The following is a 19715-nucleotide window of genomic DNA, read 5'->3' as shown; positions in this document are numbered from 1 at the left end:
CGCTAATATTAGCAAGGCCTTTATGTGTTTTGGGAAGACAGTAAAAAACTGCTATAGAGCAGTTATCCACGCTAAACTTCTTCTCCACATCTTTAGATGTAAAGTACCCCAGCCGTAAACTTTTATCTAACAAAAGTTGATACTCTTTAATTGCTTTAAAATAATCTGAAACATCACATCTCCTATAAATTTCCACGTTGTTCACATGCGCGTAACATGCCTAAATATTTAGTGTAATTCTTAACTATGTGGTGGCCCTTATCTGATGGCTTAACCTTCCATCTTTTATCATTGCCAAATTCCAATAGGGCCAACCACTGCTGTTTGGTTAAATTAAAACATAAACTAGACATGTTCTTAATGCAATGCCAATATAGTTGTTCCACCTCAAAGTTTAATGTGGAAAAATATCCTTGTATGATGTTATTCAAAAACGGGGGAATAAAGGAACTTACAGAAATGGCATCAGTGTCTAGCTTACAATAAGCATTGATACTACCCTCAAACAAATCTTCCTGTGACGAAAAACATGAATAAAAAGATTCTTCTACACTATCATCGTTGTCATGTACAACATAACCACCCTCCTGTTTAAAATAGTACATTAAATGCAATTTCCTGCTAAATGAGAACATTTCACTTTTAAGCACATATAATGTAGGTAAAGCAGTTGGTATAAATTTAAGACCAAGAAGTAACACAGACATAACAGCATCAGAAATTTCACAATTAGACAAACTGACTATTTGTAAATCACTATTAACATCATTAATACCAGTGTTTCCTTTTGTTATACTGTCCCATTTTGTTGCAATTCTTCTGCTGGCCCCACTCATTATGACCTCGTTTTCTGTTGTTGAAGTCAATTTTTGTGGAACTAGAACTACGAAAGCATTTTAAGCATCGTTTAGAAGACAATGCTTGAAATTTTTATAGCAGAGGTGATAGCCACCAGAAAGACGGTCTTCCAGGTCAGAAACTTAAGATCACATTTTCCTGCTAGTTCAAAGGGGGAATGAATCAAGGCCAGCAACTTAAGTCCCATGGGGGAACTGTATCCTTATAAAAAGCTCTCAAAAAAAGGGTACCTCTTACGGCGGCCTTACAAAATTTAAATGAAGCTGGGGTGGAATTCTCAAATCCAATATGAAAATTAGAAATAGCTGCTAATTGAACTCTAATGGTTGAAGAGGTATTGCCTTTGTTGAAAATTGTAGCCAAAACTTCAAGGACACTTTGTACAGGGGCTGAAAACAGATCAATATGTTTCTGAAGTGCCAAAAAACAAACCTTTTACATTTATTTCTGTAAAGTTTTCTTGTCGAAGCTTTAGGGAAGATAAAACTATTTGACGGACAGAGGACAACAGCATGGGCTGCCTGGCCATTAACAAAAGTGGAGAAACCATACTGTCAGCTTTAAGTTTGAGATATCTGGGTGATTCATGCCTGTCAGGTGAGACAGGAAGGTCTGAAATCAGATCCAAAATCCAAGGTGGGTAAATTAGATGAGCCCATCTGCCGAGGCCAGTAAGGTGCAATGAGGATGACACTGCTCTTCAACCAGAAAGCTTTCTGCAGAAATATGGAAATCAATGGAGTTGGGGAATATGCATAGAGGAGACCGGGGGCCAATCATGCAGTAGAGCTTCTCTCTGTGATTCCGACACTGGGGAGGTTTAAGGCAAAGAAGCTGCTGCACCTGTTGTTTAGGGGAATTACAAAGAGATCACTGCAAGGCTGGCCTCATTAGAGAAAAATTTCTGCCACATTCATTTTTAGACACCACTCGTGAGGTAGTAGTATGGACCTGCTCAATTTGTCTGCTATTACATTAGACTTCCCCAGAATATGTGCTACTATCAGAAAACAGCTGGATAAGATTGTCCACTGCCACACTCTGAGGGCTTCTCGACACAAGGGGCAAGACCTGGCTCCTCCTTGTTTGTTGATGTACCACACTACTGACATATTGTCTTGTCTGTCTGAATCGCAACTGTCCCAAAAGGGAGAGATTCTTGGAAGACCTACAATGCTAAGGGTACTGCTCTCATTTCCAAGACATTGATATGTGTAATTGGTTCTTCGGGGGACCAAGTGCCTTGGACTGTTTTCTCCAGGAAGCGTCTCCCCCCCCCCCCCCAATCTGGGATGCATCTGTGATGCCTCCTCTTGCACTTCCTCTTCCTAGGAGCTTCTTCTTCAGTGGGATGCTCCAGAGAAGTGTCAGAAAAGATTATAATACCCTGCTGGGTGACCTGGATACTTTGGGCTGGCTCAGGGAAGATCCGAGAGGGTAGGAACTGCCCATTCTGCTGAAGCAGAGAACACACTCTCCATTATCTCAAAGATGGAACACTTCCGGGAGAAGGAAGCCAATGAAGCAGGCAAGCCACACTTCCACTCCATCAGCTGCCCCTGCACCAAAGCAGTTCACCCAAGATGGGGGTTGGAGCCAAGCTGTCCAATGCCAAGGGTCTGGGGGGAAGAGATGGCCCCAAAAACTTCAGAGTCAACTGTAACACCTTGGATTCGACAGGCATGCTTCAGCTCAGATAGTCATCCAGCTCCAAAACCGCTGGAGCCGGTACACTCAGAGACAACCTAGCAGCCAAAGACACTAACATCTTCAGATCTGATCTAGATGGTCTCAGAAGACTTGGATCCAAGGGCTCTGTAAAGATACGTTGGATTGCAGAAGGAGCAGAGACTGGCAGAGTAGTACAAACAAGGTCTTCTTGACCCAAAGGGGTAGGAGCTGGGAGAACACCCTTCTGCATGTGCACCGAGAGAAATTTCCTCATCATTCTGTTCACATCAGCCTCAGTCAAACGTCTGGAAGAACAAGAAGCTACCAATGGGGACCTGAAGTGCCGGCAGGATTCAAGGTATAGGGAAGGTACTCTACAGGGTATCTTGTATATGGATGTGGAATACCAGATCCTGGGCAAAGGCTTCTGATCCAAAGAGCTAGATCAGAGGAAGCCTTTGTCGACTCCGCACCGGCTGAGTAAGAACAGTCTTTGGATAAGACTTGTGCTATTTTCCGTGGCAGGATCCAAGGAAGGAACTGAGGATCCTGAAGGCCTTGAAGACTTAGTTGAAGGCCCCTTTAACTTAGTTTTTTTTTTTTTTTTGGGGGGGGGGGGGTTGAGTCCCAGAAATAGCCTCTAAAAAAGATGAAGGGAGCAATACTTTCAAGATTCATTTATTTTTTTCTATCTGTGACTGCTTGCAGCTTGAAGGCCTTACAGCAGTGGTTCCCAGACTTTTTTGATTCACGTCTCCCTTGTTGAATCCAGGTTTTCCCAAGGCACCCCCCCCATCAAATTCTAATATGAGCAATCGTTATGTGGTGCTAGCAATGCTCCTCCCTGCCAATAAACTGTCAAGCTTCAAGCATATCTCTCCAATCCTAAAAAACTTTCACAGCACTCTAATGCTATTCCTACAGTCCTCACCACCTCCGCGTGAATCCAGAGAGCCATTTTTCAGCAAGGCTTGAACTCCCTTTAATGAAGGGAGTAATTCTGCACATCCCAACAACACAGTGGGAGCAAAACTGCCAAAGACCTACCTTCTCCAAAGGCACAGTGACAAGTGCGGGGAAGAACCAGTAATAGCCAAAGCAGTCCCCAAATCGGGCTTGAACCTTTCACAACTGGTGGCATACAGTCTTAAACACGGCTGCGACCCCCTCCCACGGTACAGTAGTTGGCACCTCTCGATATTTATCCGATCTTAAGCAATAGTCAGTACTGGTGGTGACTGAGGGATGCATGATGCTAGACTGACTTATTTCAGGTAAAAATGCAAGAATGGTGCCTCCAGAACTTGGAGGGACAGACAGACACACAGATAACTGTCAAATACATGCAGACTCACTGCAGGTGATATTCTGTGTTCCTTTACTCATCAGCAGTGTAGAATTCTGTCTCGACGATGAATAAACACAAAAATGCATCAATGTAAATACTTCAGTTTCTGTATCCAGTTTTAAACTTAAACAGCTCTAGGTCAAATAAGCAATTGTAAATATTGCCATTTTCTCTGTCAGCAAATAAATGCAGTCATAAAATTCTCTGTTAATTAAAATTCACAGAAATTTCATTTCTGACATATCTGGTATGCGTCTACATAAAGAGGGTTTTAGCACTTGCTTAAGCATGTAAGTAACCTTTTGAGTAATAATAGCTCAGAAGAACAGACTACTATAATGTTTACAAAAAACATTGCTGCAGTGTATGATAGCATAAAGAAATCAAAAATGATTATAGGATTTATATATATATATATATATATATATATATATATATATATATATATGGGGTTAGATACACAAAGAGGAAAGTGATACATCCATCTGGCAGGCAGTGGTAAGGAAAGATTAATTACTGCATGCAGTTCTTACAGCTATATAAATGGGAGGGTAAATGCTGGGAGAAGAAAAGAGTTGGGAAAATGAGTTGAATGTAGGTAATGATGTACGAAGAGAGATATAAAAAACATGACTTTGGATATGTAAGATCCTACGGACGAAATGTGATATAATTGCACTGAAATGTAAGTACATGGTGCAGAAAGAGGGACAGGACCAGCAAATTAAGGAAATGGAGTCTAACCTAGATATGATGAAGTACTTTTTCACAGTGTTGGTGGTAGATAGGTGGATTTAATTGAGGGAAGTAGTGGGTAAGACAAAGGTATTAAAAATAGTGGCATTTTCTGTTAAAAAGAACGAGGAAGAGAGAAGGGCAGCTGCTTAGATTAACTACATCGCCTGCAAACTAGAATCACAGTTGGATCTACCCAATTATGCAAAATTCAAAGGAGACTCTAAAAGATGAAATCTGTAAAATGAATTACTTATGTAGTGCAATAATTTACATGTGGGCTTAATAACCTTGCTTCAGAGATTTCCTTTATTATGCAGCTAGACAGGTAGTAACTAAAACACTAACAAATATGAAGCAACCACTGAGACTCGGTAACAAAAACCATAAGCCATTACTTCAGCTTAATACGTAATTCATCAATATACACGTACCCTCTCCATCAAGAGGCATACTCTGCTGTGAATCTGAAAGACGCTGGGTACATTATAGTTAAGCAAATGACTGCCAGAATCATACAAGAGTGACGAAGCACATATAAGCACAAAAATAAGGCTTCAGTTCTCCTTTTATGCTGATGTTGTTGCTCAGTACACTTTATACAAGTACAGACTCGTATGGTAGCAATCTGCTACTTGAAATGCAGTCTACTTACAGTGCAATCAAACTTGCTACCATAACCGCACTACTCTTACATACAGCAGCAAGCTGTGATAGGCTACTATAATGACAACACTTCTATACATGGGTTCAGAACTACTGCACAATTACCTCCAAATGGGGCACTGTTCTTTAACAGGGATGACAGGATACTTTGTTATTATGGCCTCATAGTCCTGGCAACCTTAAGATGAACAGATGTATAATTATGTTAGCAGAATAGTTTCATCACAGAACTCTCATAATGCCGACTGTGACAGTACCTAAGGCAGATTTCACTGACTAACAGATAATTCACCGAGCATCATGCACACTTTTGTGCAATACTAAATATGTATGATGCACCCACATCCACAATTTACAGTGTTTGCTGGCATATCATCATCTACCTTTATGAATCATGTTAGTCACAAGATTGCAGACAATCCATAATGCATGCAACTATTTTATGTGACCATTACAAATATAACTCTAGGTTGGTTAGGCTGGACAATGCCCTGAAATTTATCCATACGTAAATCACCATTGACAAAGTCCCACACTATATCCTAGTAAACTACAGGTCACCCTCTATGTCCCAAGAATCTCGCCTTAATGCCTTTTTTTCAAATATGTCATACCCTACTAAGTTACCCAGTAGTATTTCAGTAATTCTGTACTGAGAAACAGAATTACATCAGCAAATTCACCATATTTTTGTAGACAAGGAAGGTCTTCTGTTAACTGAAACATCTACAGTAAACTACTTGAACACCAGAAACAACAAAATGATTGCTTATGCAGGGGAGCCAGAACACCGCCCCTCACTTCATGGGATGCACCATACTAAAATAGTCTTACATACTTCTTTTGCTATCCTAGGTTCCTAATCTTGGAAGATTGCCAGCCCAGCCAGACAGAATCCTGTAAATAATTATATGTGATTTGTAAATATTAATATAATCCACAGGCTGGTTTTACAAATGTAATAGAGAACTTTATGTTATGATTACACTATATATTGTACTGAGCTTCAAAAATGTAACCACAGTGCACTCTGCTGGAAGAAAGCTGATAAGTCAAGCATTGGATGACTGTTTGATCTCAAACTTGGAGCCAGGGTTGCCAGATTTCCGATTGGACAGGGAGGGACAAAGTGAAGACCAAAAAAAAAAGTCTTTCATACATAAATGAATGACAAGGACTGCATGTAGTCGCTGTTTTTAATAAGATGTATTACTCAAACCAAATATGCAAATAAGTACATACAATACAGTTATTATACAGTACAACATTACAAACAGTCACATATTAATTAGATACCTTCTAAACATTTTAGTTAAATTCTAATTATAAACATGTATAATCAAACCACGTACATGGAATTAACTACATATACATAATAGTCACACAGTAACAATAATAATAACAATAGTACACTTTGAACATTTGCAGGAATCACAGTTATTATGCATTGCAAACAGTCACATATTCATTAGATACCTTGTAAACATTGTAGTTGTATTCTAATTATAAACATCTGGTGCACGGAAACCTGACTAAAGCAGACATTACTGCAGTTTTGGTCACAGCTGCATCAGAAAACAGCAATCAGGATGACGATCAGACTGGCCATGGAGATGTACAACACTCAGAGAAGGGACATCTCAACCTTTCTGCAGAGGACTTAAAAATCCATCTGGAACTAAAGAAAATTGAGTTGGAGGCCAGGCGTTTGGCAACAGAAGCAACAGGGAGACTGAGACATCTACAGGCTGAGGAGAATGAGAAACTGTTGTACCTGGAAGCTGAGGAGGAGAGGCAGAGGTAGCACAAAAAGGAGATGCTGACTCTTTGCCAGAGTCATGGAGGTAATGGGGAAGGGAGTAACCAGACCCCAGAAGTACAAAAGGTCAGTAAATTTCTTCCATAGTTTACAGAGGGGGTAATTTTGATATATTTGAGAGGGCATGTTAAACAGTATGATTTTGACTAAAGGCTCTGGGTACGGTTCCTGACCCCCTTACTCCTTAATAAAGCTGTAAATGTACTTTCCAAATTATCTGACGTTGACGGTTTTAACTATAATGCTGTAAAGAATAGTTTGTAAGAAGTTTTTAAGCTAACACCTGAAACTTATAGGAAAAAGTTTTGTAAGCATAAACGCAAAGCAGATGAAAGTGTTTGTGAATATGCTGCTTAAGCACTTTTTTTCATAGTTGTGTGAGTGGATGTCAGGTCACCACTTTTGAAGGGCTGGCAGACCTTTTGGTGAGGGAACAAGCCCTTAGTACTTTGCCTGAGGACATGAGGATCTGGTTAGCTGATAGACAATGTGCTACTTCACATGAGTTTGGGAAGAAGGGAGACCTATACCTAGCAAGCAGGGCATCCCTGCACAGGAAAGGGACCCCCGGTACTGCTCATGGGTCTAAAGGAACCCATGGTGGGCAGCCCAGACTGCCCCAACAGAATCTGCCAGTAGCAGGGGAAGCCACTAGTCCAGGTACACATCCAGGACCTAGGGTTAAATGTTTTGAATGCAACTAGTGGGGCCATGTGGCATATAGATTCCCATGGAGGCAACGTGGAGAACAAAAGGGGAGGGAGCCAATAAGTGGGAAGGACAAAATGCCAACAGTAGGTTGTCTTGAGACAACAAGGGTACCAAACTACCACAAGAGGTTATAGCCTATCGTAGTGAATGGCAAAGAGACCATTGCTAAGAGGCAGACAGCCTCTGACAAACACTGTGAAGCCTACAATGGTTACACAGGTGCACTACTTGCCTGGGCAGTCTATTCCAGTCAAAGCTTTAGGAGGGACCCCATTCCAAATACCTGTGGCATGGGCTCACTTTGATCAGGAGGGTGGAAAGGAAGGCAAGTAGGTGTGTTTGAGGATATCCCTACAGATGTCCTGATAGGAAATGATTTTGATAATGCAGTACATGCAGTCAGGCTTGGAGACAAGCATGTAGGTCTGGCAGCCTGGGGTAGACCTAGTCAGACCGCATACTTGCAGGCAGGGCTGGTAAGGCGGTTACTTCAGGGAGGGAGGTACTCTGTAGCAGCGAGACTGAAGGTGATCCATAGCTGCTCCTGGGTACTGATGTTCCCTTGGACAGAGTGACTGCAAAGGTAGATGTGAGTAGTAGTACCCAGGCTGACAGTGAGGCACCATTGTCAGAGGATGTCAGACTTCCTGTGGAAGGGGAGCTGGGAAGGGTTACAAAGAGAGTTGAGACAGGTTCAGGTCTCACACACTACATTATAAGGCCTGAGAGGCAGGTAGCTAGTGAGGCACCTGATTCTCAAGGGAAGGGGGAACCTGTACACTGGGACAAAGGGTTACTGTATAGAGTGTGGAACCCTGAGGGAGGGCTAGAAGGTGAGAGGATACAGCAGTTGGTACTGCCTAGAGCCTACCGCTTCGAGCCACAGCCCATGATATTCACTTTGCAGGTCATATGGGCATAAAATGTACAAAGAGCTGTATTATGCAGAACTTCTATTGGCCTGGAATTTCCAGAGATGTAACAGGGTACTGCAGGACTTGTGAGCAGTGCCAAAAGGTAGGCAAGGCAGGAGACAAGGTGATATGCCTTTGCCTGTGATTGAGGAGCCATTTCAGAGGGTAGCTACTGATATTGTGGGGCCTCCGAGTACCCCAAGTTCCACAGGGAGAAAAGTGCATCCTAGTGGTAGTAGATTATGCTACCAGATACCCTGAGGCAGTGACTTTATCCTGCATTGAGATAGATAAAGTGGCAAATGCTTTGTTAGAGATTTTCAGCAGGATAGGTTTCCTAAATGAAATACTGACTGACAGAGGTGCCAATTTCACATCAGACATGTTAGCTTGCCTGTAGAAGTACTGTGGGGTGAAGCACCTAAAGACCACCCCCTACCATCCCCAGACAAATGGTCTTGTTGAGAGGTTAAACTCTACAATCAAGTCCATGCTACGGGCATTTGCAGACCAGTTTAAGAGGGATTGGGACAATATTTGGCCCCTCTGCCGTTTGCTTACAGAGAGGTTCCCCAGAAATCCACAGGTTTTTCACCCTTTGCATTGCTGTATAGGTATAGGGAGAGGGGGCCTCTAGATGTAATTCGAGATGAGTGGAAGGTGAGTGTGAATCTCACAAGAAGTCTGTTGTGGCATATGTCTTAAACCTCAGGACAAGGCTCAGGGAACTCATGGGCTTGGCCCAGGAGAACCTGGCAGAAGCCCAACAGCAGAAAAAGGTCTGGTATGACAGGAATGCTTGAGTTAGAGAGTATGCTGTAGGGCAGCAAGGTAATGGTTCTTATTCCTGTGAAACGCAAGCTGGGACCCTACAAGGTGGTAAGAAAGGTAAGTGATATTATCTACATAGTAGAAATGCTAGACATGAGACAGGAGCAAATTGTACCATGTTAACATGATGAAACCTTACCATGATAGGGAGGCCCTTTTGCTGAGTATTTGCAGTAGATTGCAGGAGGAGTCTGAGAGAGATCTGGTGACCAATCTCCTCAGTGAGGCTTGGACTGACACCTCAGTGGAAGGGGTAGTAATGCCCCAGCAGCTATCTCCTATCCAGGTTCGAGAAATCTGAGCAGTGTTACAGGAGTTTGGGAACATGCTCACTGGGAAACCAAGGTGCACCCACCTGGTGCAGCACCAGGTGGATACAGGACCCCAAAGGCCTTTTAGACAGGCCACTTATAGGGTGCCTGAAAGAGTCAAACAGACTCTGGGGGAGGAGATACAGGAAATGTTGGAACTAGGGGTAATTCAAGAGTCCGACAGTCCCTGGGCCTCCCCAGTGGTACTGGTGTCAAAGAAGGATGGCAGCACCAGGTTGTGTGTGGACTACAGGAAATTAAACAGTCACACAAAGTCAGATGTTTACCCCATGCCTAAGACAGATGAAGCCCTAGAGCTGGGTGGGGCTAAGTATCTTACCACCACTGATTTTACCACGGGTTACTAGCAGGTGCCCTTGACCCCCAGTGCTGGAGAGAGGTCAGCCTTCATGACTCCTTTTGGCTTGTATGAGTTCACAAAGAAGCCCTTTGGGATGAAAAATGCACCAACGACTTTCCAAAAGCTGGTAGATCATATCCTAGCAGGAGCAGGAGGGTTTGCCCTTGCTTACCTAGATGATACTGCCATCTACAGCCATTCCTGGCAAAAGCCCCTTCAACATGTCAGGGAGGTGCGGGCAGACTACAGAGGGCAGGGTTGACCATTATGACCAAATATGAGCAAATGTCAGGTGGGTATGGCAGAGGTCTCCTACCTGGTATACAGAGTGGTAAGATTAGGCCAGAGCCTGTCAAAGTGGAAGCCATTCAGGCATGGCCTGCACCTGTTACCAAAAAGCAGGTGAGAGCATTCTTAGGGACAGGAGGGTACTACAGAAAGTTCGTCCCCAGTTATAGTACCATAGCTGCTCCCCTCATAGACCTGACAAGGAAAAACAGGCCAGATAAGTAGTGTGGACCACAGGATGTGAGCATGAATTCCAGAAGCTTAAAGAAGCTTTGGGAGGACCCCCTGTGTTAGCCAGTCCAGATTACAGCAAAGAATTTGTTGTGCAGGTGAATGCTTTGAACCATGGGGTGGGGCCTGTACTTAGCCAGATTTCTTCAGTGTTTTTTCTCAGTCGTAGGGTCCAAACCAGGGAGGAATGTTATATAGCTGTACAAAAGGAATGTCTAGCCATAGTGTGGGCACTGCAGAAACTTCAGCCTTATCTGTATGGAAGGAAATTGACTGTAGTTACAGATCACAATCCCCTAACATGGTTACACCAAGACAGCCAGCAAAATGCTAAGTTAAGATGGAGTGTAGGGTTGCAAGCATATATGTCAGTGCAGCACTGCAGTGGGATTAGCAATGCCAACACAGATGGGGTCTCAAGACAGGGAATGGGGTAAGGTATACTCAGATATACCCAATGCTATCAAGCAACATTTCTCAAGGGTCACTTGAAAAACTAGCTTGATTCTCAGGGAGGGGAGAAATGTGAAAAACTGAAAGGCTGCCAGCCCAGACACATAGAATCTTGTAAATAATTCTATTTGATTTGTAAATATTAATGTAATCCACAGGCTGGTTTTACAAATGTAAAAGAGAACTACATGTTGTACTGAGCTTCAAAAATGTAGCCACAGTGTACTCTGCTGGAAGAAAGCTGATAAGTCAAGCACTGTATGACTGATCTCAAACACGGAACCATGATGTCTGGATCAGCAAATTCTTCCTATTGTTTTGAGACCAGTTAATTGCTAGATTTTACATGCATCGTGTCTTTTATTGCTTCAGCTTCCTGGCCAGGTGCAATATCAAAGAACTACTAAAATTCTGAGTTTCTGTTAGCCTGGGAACTTAAATCAGAGAAGTGTCAAGAATGATGTAATCTAAAATGAGTCAGAAGTGATGTATTTATCAATTTAAGACTTTCTCAGAGAGAGAGAGCATTTTGGATTTTGTCTGAACCTGAACACATCTACTTACCAGTACTCTGCCTTTGCTCTGTAAGTATGTAAGTTATTTAGAACCAAAAAAGCACCAAACGCTCAACAAACCAATAAAACTCAAAAGAGCTAGGTAGATGGAAGGATAGCCCAAAACTTAGTTCCAATGACAGTTTATTGCACAATCACGTAAACAAACCACATAAACGCTCTTAAAAATATATATTATAAGTTATTTAGAACATTATTTAGAACATTGTTTCTCTTAGAAACAGAAAATAGTGAGTTTAGTCTAGCTGTTTTCTATATTTATGTCAGACTATTCTACAATATTATTTTAAGCATTTTCCTGTGTCGGAACTCTTGACTAGTACTGTGTTGAATTGAGGAGATCTGTCTTGTGTTTTTCTTTATTATGAAATATTTTTAAACCTTTCAATTGTGGCTGTTTTGTGTAGAGATAATTTAATCTCTAGAGTACATTGCATGTATATAGTGATACTGTACAAAGCCACTCCAATAAGCCTTGATGTTCATCACACTTACTAACTGGATAATATTGCACAGTAAAATTGGACATCCTTTGGTAAGGGCCTTATTAGTAGCAGATATTAATGGATGGTGGTAGCGATTTCTACCTTACAGCCTGGGCAGAGAAGGGGCACAGCTGGAGAACCTGTGCCAGTCTTCCCCAGGAGTGTTCGTATACAACTCATATCTCAGTGCGCGTCAACTACTTGGGCAGGGACACGGAGTACTGGTTGGACAGAGAGGGTGCTGGAGGTTTTAGCTTGACCACTAGGCTGAGACCTGCACCCTATAGCTGTGCCACTGGGGAGTCTTATTGGGGATCTGGATAGAAAGGGAGAAACCAACCCCAGACTAACTGTAATCTCAGTGTGCTCTTAGGGGAAATTGTACTTTACTGTGTATGTACTTGTTATCCCCCCCCCCCCCAATGTGGACGCCCCTCACTGGTGTTAGCGGTGAGGACTGAGGAGTCACAATAAGAATACACTAAAACGTGTAAAAAAGGATTTAGAGATGGAAAAAATCTAAAGTTATAGGAAATAAAAAGAAGAAATAAACGTATCTCTATGCTGAAAATGCTCAGAGCTCAAACCGACCATGTCCAAACGAGAAAGTGTCAAATGAGATCCGAGGTATGTTAAAGAGTTGGTGCATTGTGGGTAAGGTAGGAGAGCTTTTTAGTGGTCATGACCTAAAATAAAGGCAGAGTCAGATCTAAAAACAATGGTTGAAGAATGAATATAAATTGACATCATCAGATCATACAGATTAAGCAAATGGAGGTGAAGGATTAAAACCCTGTATTTTTAACTACAGGAAACAGTTTGATAATAGCTCAGAGCCTACAGTGCCATACAGTACTAACTTTCAATGCATTTTCTGAATAACTATGAAACTCTAATGAATAGCATTACTGATCAACTGTCATCATTTGTGATCATCAGAAAATGAAAATGTTAAGGAAAATCTGTCAGTTAGTGCAGCGGATTAAGGCTCTAAGCGCTTAATGAGCTGCTTCCTGTAGTCAAAGGTACAGTTTGTGATTCTCTCTAGTTTTATTTGCCCACCATTAGATTGTCAGCAAGTCACTTAACCAGACAGTGAAGAAAAATATGTATTTTCTGAGAAATAACTATGACACTCTAATGACTGGTATCATTGGTTAATAGTAATCCCCAGTGATATACCTTACCTCAATTTTCTGTTTGTAAATCATCCTGAAGGACAATTTTTTGTCATCCACACACAGAATGCAACAGTCTATAATAATGAATGTAAAAACTTTGCTTGGATGGGGGTTACTGGAAGAGAGAACACAAATACACACACCATAGGTTCATAGGTATCGACTAGGCCCTGAGCCCAAAAGCATTTAAGCCTAGCCAAACTTTCAAAAAAATTTACCAAAATATTGATAACATGTCAATCAATATCTCAAGGAATTGTACACTTATAATAATTATTGTACACATCAAGCACTTTGCCATGAAAACTTTCTGAAATGCAGAGACTGTACAACCAGGTCTAGGTGTTAAGATACTTCTTATAATCCAGATACTTTTATACATACACGCAAGTGATGACAACATAAACAATTCCTGTTAAACAAGTAACTTTTTAAGACCAGGCTGCATAGTGATAAAGTCAATGAAGATATCAGTTTCATAAAAATCGGAAAGTAAATACAAATTCAACTGTCGAGACTAAAAATAATCCATGGAGCCAGGCACATGTTATAATGAAACCCTTTAAGTAGTACTGGACTGCTACAGAGAACTCACCAAGGAGAATCCTTCCCTCTATCTCCATCATTATTAGCCACAATGCAGGCCAAACTGGGAAATAGGCCTGTGCTTTAGGGAAAGTAAAACAGTTCCAAACTTCTGTTCATTTAAGCCAGATCAGTCCACCGAAGAAGTGAAATGGCAGCATTTTTTTAAGAGGAACACAAGAAATCCACACAGCTTAAAACATGGCACAACTTACATGCCGATGCATACTGCAAGATTATGTCAGGTGAACTGGGGCTAATGCTAGGTTGTTTTCTAGAGATAATGGAATATTACTAGCCAGCCAGAAAAGCAATTTTATCAAAACCAAGATGGAAGATGGTGTTTGCTGCTTGTTTTCAGCACACAAGTCACATTGCTGTTTCATAAAAAAGAAGTTATGTACTCACCATAACGTTCCATCTGAGTAGGTAACTTCATTTGTCTGCAACCTATGGGTATCGGATCCGTCCTCGGATCCAAGCTAGCAGCTTTCCAAGCTAAAAGATCTGAGCTCTCAGTTCCTCCCCCTTACCCATAATGCCCTGCCACCTCCCTCCAGTCCTCAGATCGAGTTTGCCAAACAAGAAACAGACTACAACCCTCGACAGAGGAACCCTAACCAAGTGCAAGACCAGGTGAAACCCTGCGTGATGGAATAACCATAAAAAAGGTTTAATTGTCAATGGTATGTGTGTGCTTGTAATGGTTAAAGTGAGAAGCCAAGTTCCTTCCTTTACGAAATGAAAACAAGCATTGTTCAGGTAATGCCCCCGATAGTTCTGGAATATTACATAAAATATTCCAATTAGCATTTATACTATACATGAGAGCATTAGAATTTCTAGCATAGGTGGTCACGAACCTGATTGGCTGTGTAACCCTGTTATCTTTGACTTTGTATTTCAAAAATTCCTCCCTGGGGCATGTATTGACCCAATTACTGGCTTTGATAACATGTCCCATAGGGTAACCTCTGTCTCGAAACCTATTGATAAGATCATGTCTATCTTGATCAAAAACCTGCGGCTGAGAACAAATCCATTTTGAACGAATAAATTGAGATTTAGGAATGTTTTTGGCAATGTGCGGAGGATGAAAGCTGGAGGTGTGAAGGACTGTGTTGTATTCAGGATATTTTCTAAAAACTTGAGTGGCCAATGTCTCATCTGGCTGTCTAGTTATTAATACATCAAGAAATGTTATTTGTTCTTTATGGTAGTTTAAAGTGAACTGCAAACCCCATATATTATCATTAAGATATGAGACAAATTCCTGAATACATAAAGGATACGTAAAGGAAGGAACTTGGCTTCTCACTTTAACCATTACAAGCACACACATACCATTGACAACACATCTTTATCTCAAACTACATTAACTGGTGAACAGGTTGTGGGATGCTTTCCATGTGGACATTGTAGGAACTGTGACAAAATTGAAGGGTTTATGAGATTTCATTTTTTGCAAACTGCAGTAGTGAATGGTTAATTTACCTTGCAACATGTAGCTGTGGCTCCTTTTATGTTGGCCAAACCTCTAGGCCTTTAAGATTGCGTGTTTCAGAACATATGAGCAATATCAGGAACAAAAGGCCAAACAATGCTTTGTATAAACATAGTCTTATACATACAACTGCCAAATTCTCTTTTACAGTTATTGATATAATCAGAGGTAGTAGATTTAACAAAACAGGATAGCACTCTTTGCTTGATTCAAAAGAAAAGAAATGGATCACTATATTAGGAGCATTATTTACACCTGGACTTAATGAGCAATTCTAATTGCACCAATAGGACGCAATGCTTACACTATTTAAATGCATCATTTTGTCTATTTTGTATCACTGAAGAAGGCTGTGCTATCTATTGCCAGCCGAAACCGGTTTGTGTTTTATTTGATGCTATATTTTTTGTAATAAATATTTCATCGGATTCTTAGTTGCTGGCTTCAATTTTGTCTGTGCACTTGTCTTGCTGTTGCCGTGCAACTTTACCTACGTGCAGGGAATTTTCTGATAGGTCCAGAATTGGCCTAAATTCCCCCGTCTTTTTCGGCACCAAAAATAACCTGGAGTAATTGCCTAATCCGGACTGCTCTGGGGGGGACTTGCTGGATGGCCCGTTTTTCTAGCAACTTCGAAATTTCTGAAGCCGCCGTCTCCCTTTGATCAGGTGTGACATCGGGAAGGCGTTTCGGTAAAGGGGGAAGATGCAGAAAGGGAATAGTGTAACCTCTGGATATTATTCGGAGCACCCAATAATCTGTAGTAATGGACTCCCAACTTTGTAGGTGCTCCGAAAAACGTCCCCCGACTGCCTCCAGAGAGGGGACAGCCGGGCAAGCCCTCAGGGCTGTTGCGTGGATTGGTCTGAGAAAGGCTCTCTGGACCCTAAATTCTTTGGCCCCCCCCTCTGCCTCTGGGCCGGTGTCCACCTTGTCCTCCTCTGCCTCTGAAGGACGAGGGGTCCGGAGCGGGAAGGGACTGCTGGGACTTCCAGAACCACATCATCTTCTGTCCTCTCTGGTTCCTTGAGAAGGACCTTTGAGGATTAGAGAAGCAGATCCCGACGACAGACAGCGTCTTCCCATCTTTCTCGCTCTGGAGCAAAGTGTCGCGGACGGTTTTGCCAAATAGCATAGAACCGTCAAAGGGAGCGTTTGCGAAGGACGCCTTGAAGGGTTCTGAAAAGTCACAAAGCCGTGGCGCCATAAGGCGACCCCTACTCCGCTAGCTCTAGCTGCTCCCTCCGTGGCATGGGAGAGGAGCCGCATGGAAGTGTTAGAAATTGACTTTAGAGTGGCCATGCGAGCTGAGAAGGTCCGTTTGTCCTCGGTCGCCATGGACTCTGGGGGAGCTCCAGCATATTCCTTTATCAAGTCTTGCTGGAGCCTGATGACATGTGCCAGGTAATTCAGTGCCCTTATAGAAAAGGTAGCTGAAGCAAACATCCGCTTTCCAATATGGTCCATCATCCGAGATTCCTTATCAGGAGGATGGACCGAGGAACTTTCCTGTGCTAGTTCCTTCTTAGTGGCAGCTGCCACCACCATGGCATCTACTGGGGACCCTTTATTCCACGCCTGTCTGTCAGAAGGGGGCTAAGTATTTTATCTGGTCTTTTAGGGATTGGCTCCACGGTGTCCGGCTCCTTCCAAGCCCTGGTAGTAATCAAGTCTACCAGGGGATCAGCCGGGGGGGACACCCAAGAGGTAGACGGGCCTGCGTCAAACGCCTCCAGAAACACTGACTCATCGGAGGAAGGTTTTTGGGCAGACCACCCCCCTCTGATACATAGCATTTCCATAATGTCTCCGAAGGAGACGTCTTCCGGGGGTGACCTTGGGGAACATTCCCCTTCCTCTAAGTCTGTGTCCTCTGTGAGGGACTCAGGGGAGTCATGTGCCTCCTTTTGCACTTTCGTTTGTGAGGCACCTCCTCGGAGGGACTGTCTGAGGAGGGTTCACCAACGGGGTCCTGTTCCCCTACGTGAACCAACTGGAGCGCCGACGCAGGCTGTCCCTGGGGCCGGACGATGGAAGATAGGCCCAAATGCGCGGGGGTGACGGGTGGATCCATAGCCCGGACCGGGGACCTGGATCTACTCAACAGAACACTCTCCACTACGTCAAAAGCCGAGGGCGAACCACTCTCCCCTGGCTCCGAGAGCAGCCCCCTCGGCTCCGACACAAGGACCGGCGTCGGAGCCAATGCGATCGGACCCGACAGAGGAGTCAGCTCCAACCGAAACAGCGCCGAAGACGCATTCAACCCTGCGGCTCTGAAGCTCGGCTCTCGGCCCAGACAGCTCGGATCCGACACGCTCAAGGGTACTGTCGGCGTCGAAGTAGCCACCACTGTTGGCGCCGACGACTCCCCGGGTCCGAGACGGCTCGGATCCAAAGACTCCGAAACCAGATAGCGAATCGGAGAAGGAGCAATTGGGGCAAAGAAAGGGGCTGAGCTCCCCCCCCAGAGGGCGGGAGGCAGGAACACCCCCATCTGCATCTGGGCCTGCAAGAATCGACACATAATCTGGTCCAAATCAGCGTCAGACATGCTTCTAGTGGATCTCGAGGAGGTCGCCGAAGCAGGCCGGGAAGGCCGCCTCGAAGACCTAGAAGAAGACAGGTACTCCTCCTCCGGCTCCGGGGAAAACGGAGCCAAGAGGGTGGAGACCAGGAGACCCTCCTGGGAGGGCTAGCTACCTTAGCTGGCGGAGCAGAGGGATGAGACTCTGCCCGCCTCTTATGGCTTTTATGCCGCTCCTTATCCTTGTGCCTCTTCTCTCTAGAAGAAGAGTCCCCCTCTCCCCAAGACACAGAGGGATGTTGAGTCCCAGTCAGGGGAGGAGGAACTGAAGGCAGGGCAGCCGCGGCTGGTGCCTTAGAGGGAGAGGAGGAAGAAGAATCCGCTGGCAAAAACCCTGCCAGGATTAACTTATTCCTCCTATCCCTCAAAGCCCGGGGGTTGAAGGCCATACATACTTGGCAGCCAGAAGACAGGTGGCCTACCCTAGGTAGAGAACGCACTGAGTGTGACCATCCGCTGGGGAGAGCTTATGGCCACACTCAGTGCATTTTGAAAAAATGGCCTTAGGCCCTTCAGCCATAGCACGCGCTACACACACACACATTAAAGGGGAGGGAAAAGTTACATTTAAACACAAATTACCACAAGAAAAGGGAGAAAGAGGTATATAAACAATACCAAGGGCCTACAACACTCACTCACCATGCAAAAAGGAAGAGTTTTTAAAAGTTTTAAAGTTTCTTTCACTTACACCCAACGCCAAGAGTTCATCGCTAGAAGCTATCAGAAGCCACGGCAAATGAGATCTGAGGACTGGAGGGAGGTGGCAATGCATTATGGGTAAGGGGGAGGAGCTGAGAGCTTGGATCTTTTAGCTTGGAAAGCTGCCGGCTCGTATCCGAGGACGGATCCGATACCCACAGGTTGCTGATCAAATTAAGTTAACTACTTCAGATCACAGTGTTAAAAGTTGGCGAGTCATGTTTGCAGAGTGATCTGGATGTATATCATGTAAGATCAATAGCAGAGCAGGTCATATGTGCAGGTTCATTCCGGCACTCATACTGCTTTTTCTCATAAAGGTCAGCTTGAAAAAGCCCTTGGAAAGCAAGCTAGCAATTCTGCTTTAAACTGATTAGTTCCAGCTCATGTGGCTTTACTTTAAACACAGTGGGGATTTAAATTCCAGTGTAAAAAAAGAACCAAATAACCATTTTCATTGTTTTGCAAAAGGGGCCCAGAATGACAGTAAAATGCAAACAAATAAACCGTGTACTAGCTCACAGCACCCAAATTAATGCTCTAAAAAGAAGCATCCCCTAATCTCCACATTTTCGAGTTGTTTGCCTGCAGATTATTATACAGGTTACACAGGTACTGAAAGAACATGACAGATGGCTATATACAAAATGTGATTAAACATGAGCAGCCTCACAAATGGTGCAAAGCATGTTTATGCAGACCGTATTCATTTAAATGATGCTGGAGATGACTAGCTGGTGCTTTGGTGACCTGAAAAGACTTGCAATCACAAGGCATTCATCCAACTCCTTCAATGGTTATTTTCACACACTGTGCAGGACTCTACCAGTCACCTGTTCTATGCATGCTGAAACTGCATCCCCAAATTGATACAAGTGCAGATACAGCAGCTTCTTAAC

At 43.4% G+C, this 19715-nt stretch overlaps 1 protein-coding gene across 4 annotated transcripts in view; it reads right to left on the bottom strand.

The window, feature by feature from the left end:
* The window catches only part of HERC4 (HECT and RLD domain containing E3 ubiquitin protein ligase 4), a 3175640-nt gene that overhangs the window by 165829 nt on the left and 2990096 nt on the right, over nucleotides 1–19715 (bottom strand). The gene's annotated exons all lie outside the window — the stretch shown is intronic.

Source organism: Protopterus annectens, chromosome 14.part0 (assembly GCF_019279795.1).
Source record: "Protopterus annectens isolate FY-2018-M chromosome 14.part0, PAN1.0, whole genome shotgun sequence".
Classification (NCBI taxonomy): domain Eukaryota; kingdom Metazoa; phylum Chordata; order Ceratodontiformes; family Protopteridae; genus Protopterus; species Protopterus annectens.
The sequence above is the reverse complement of the archived record's forward strand: the minus strand, read 5'-3'. Positions and strand labels throughout refer to the sequence as shown.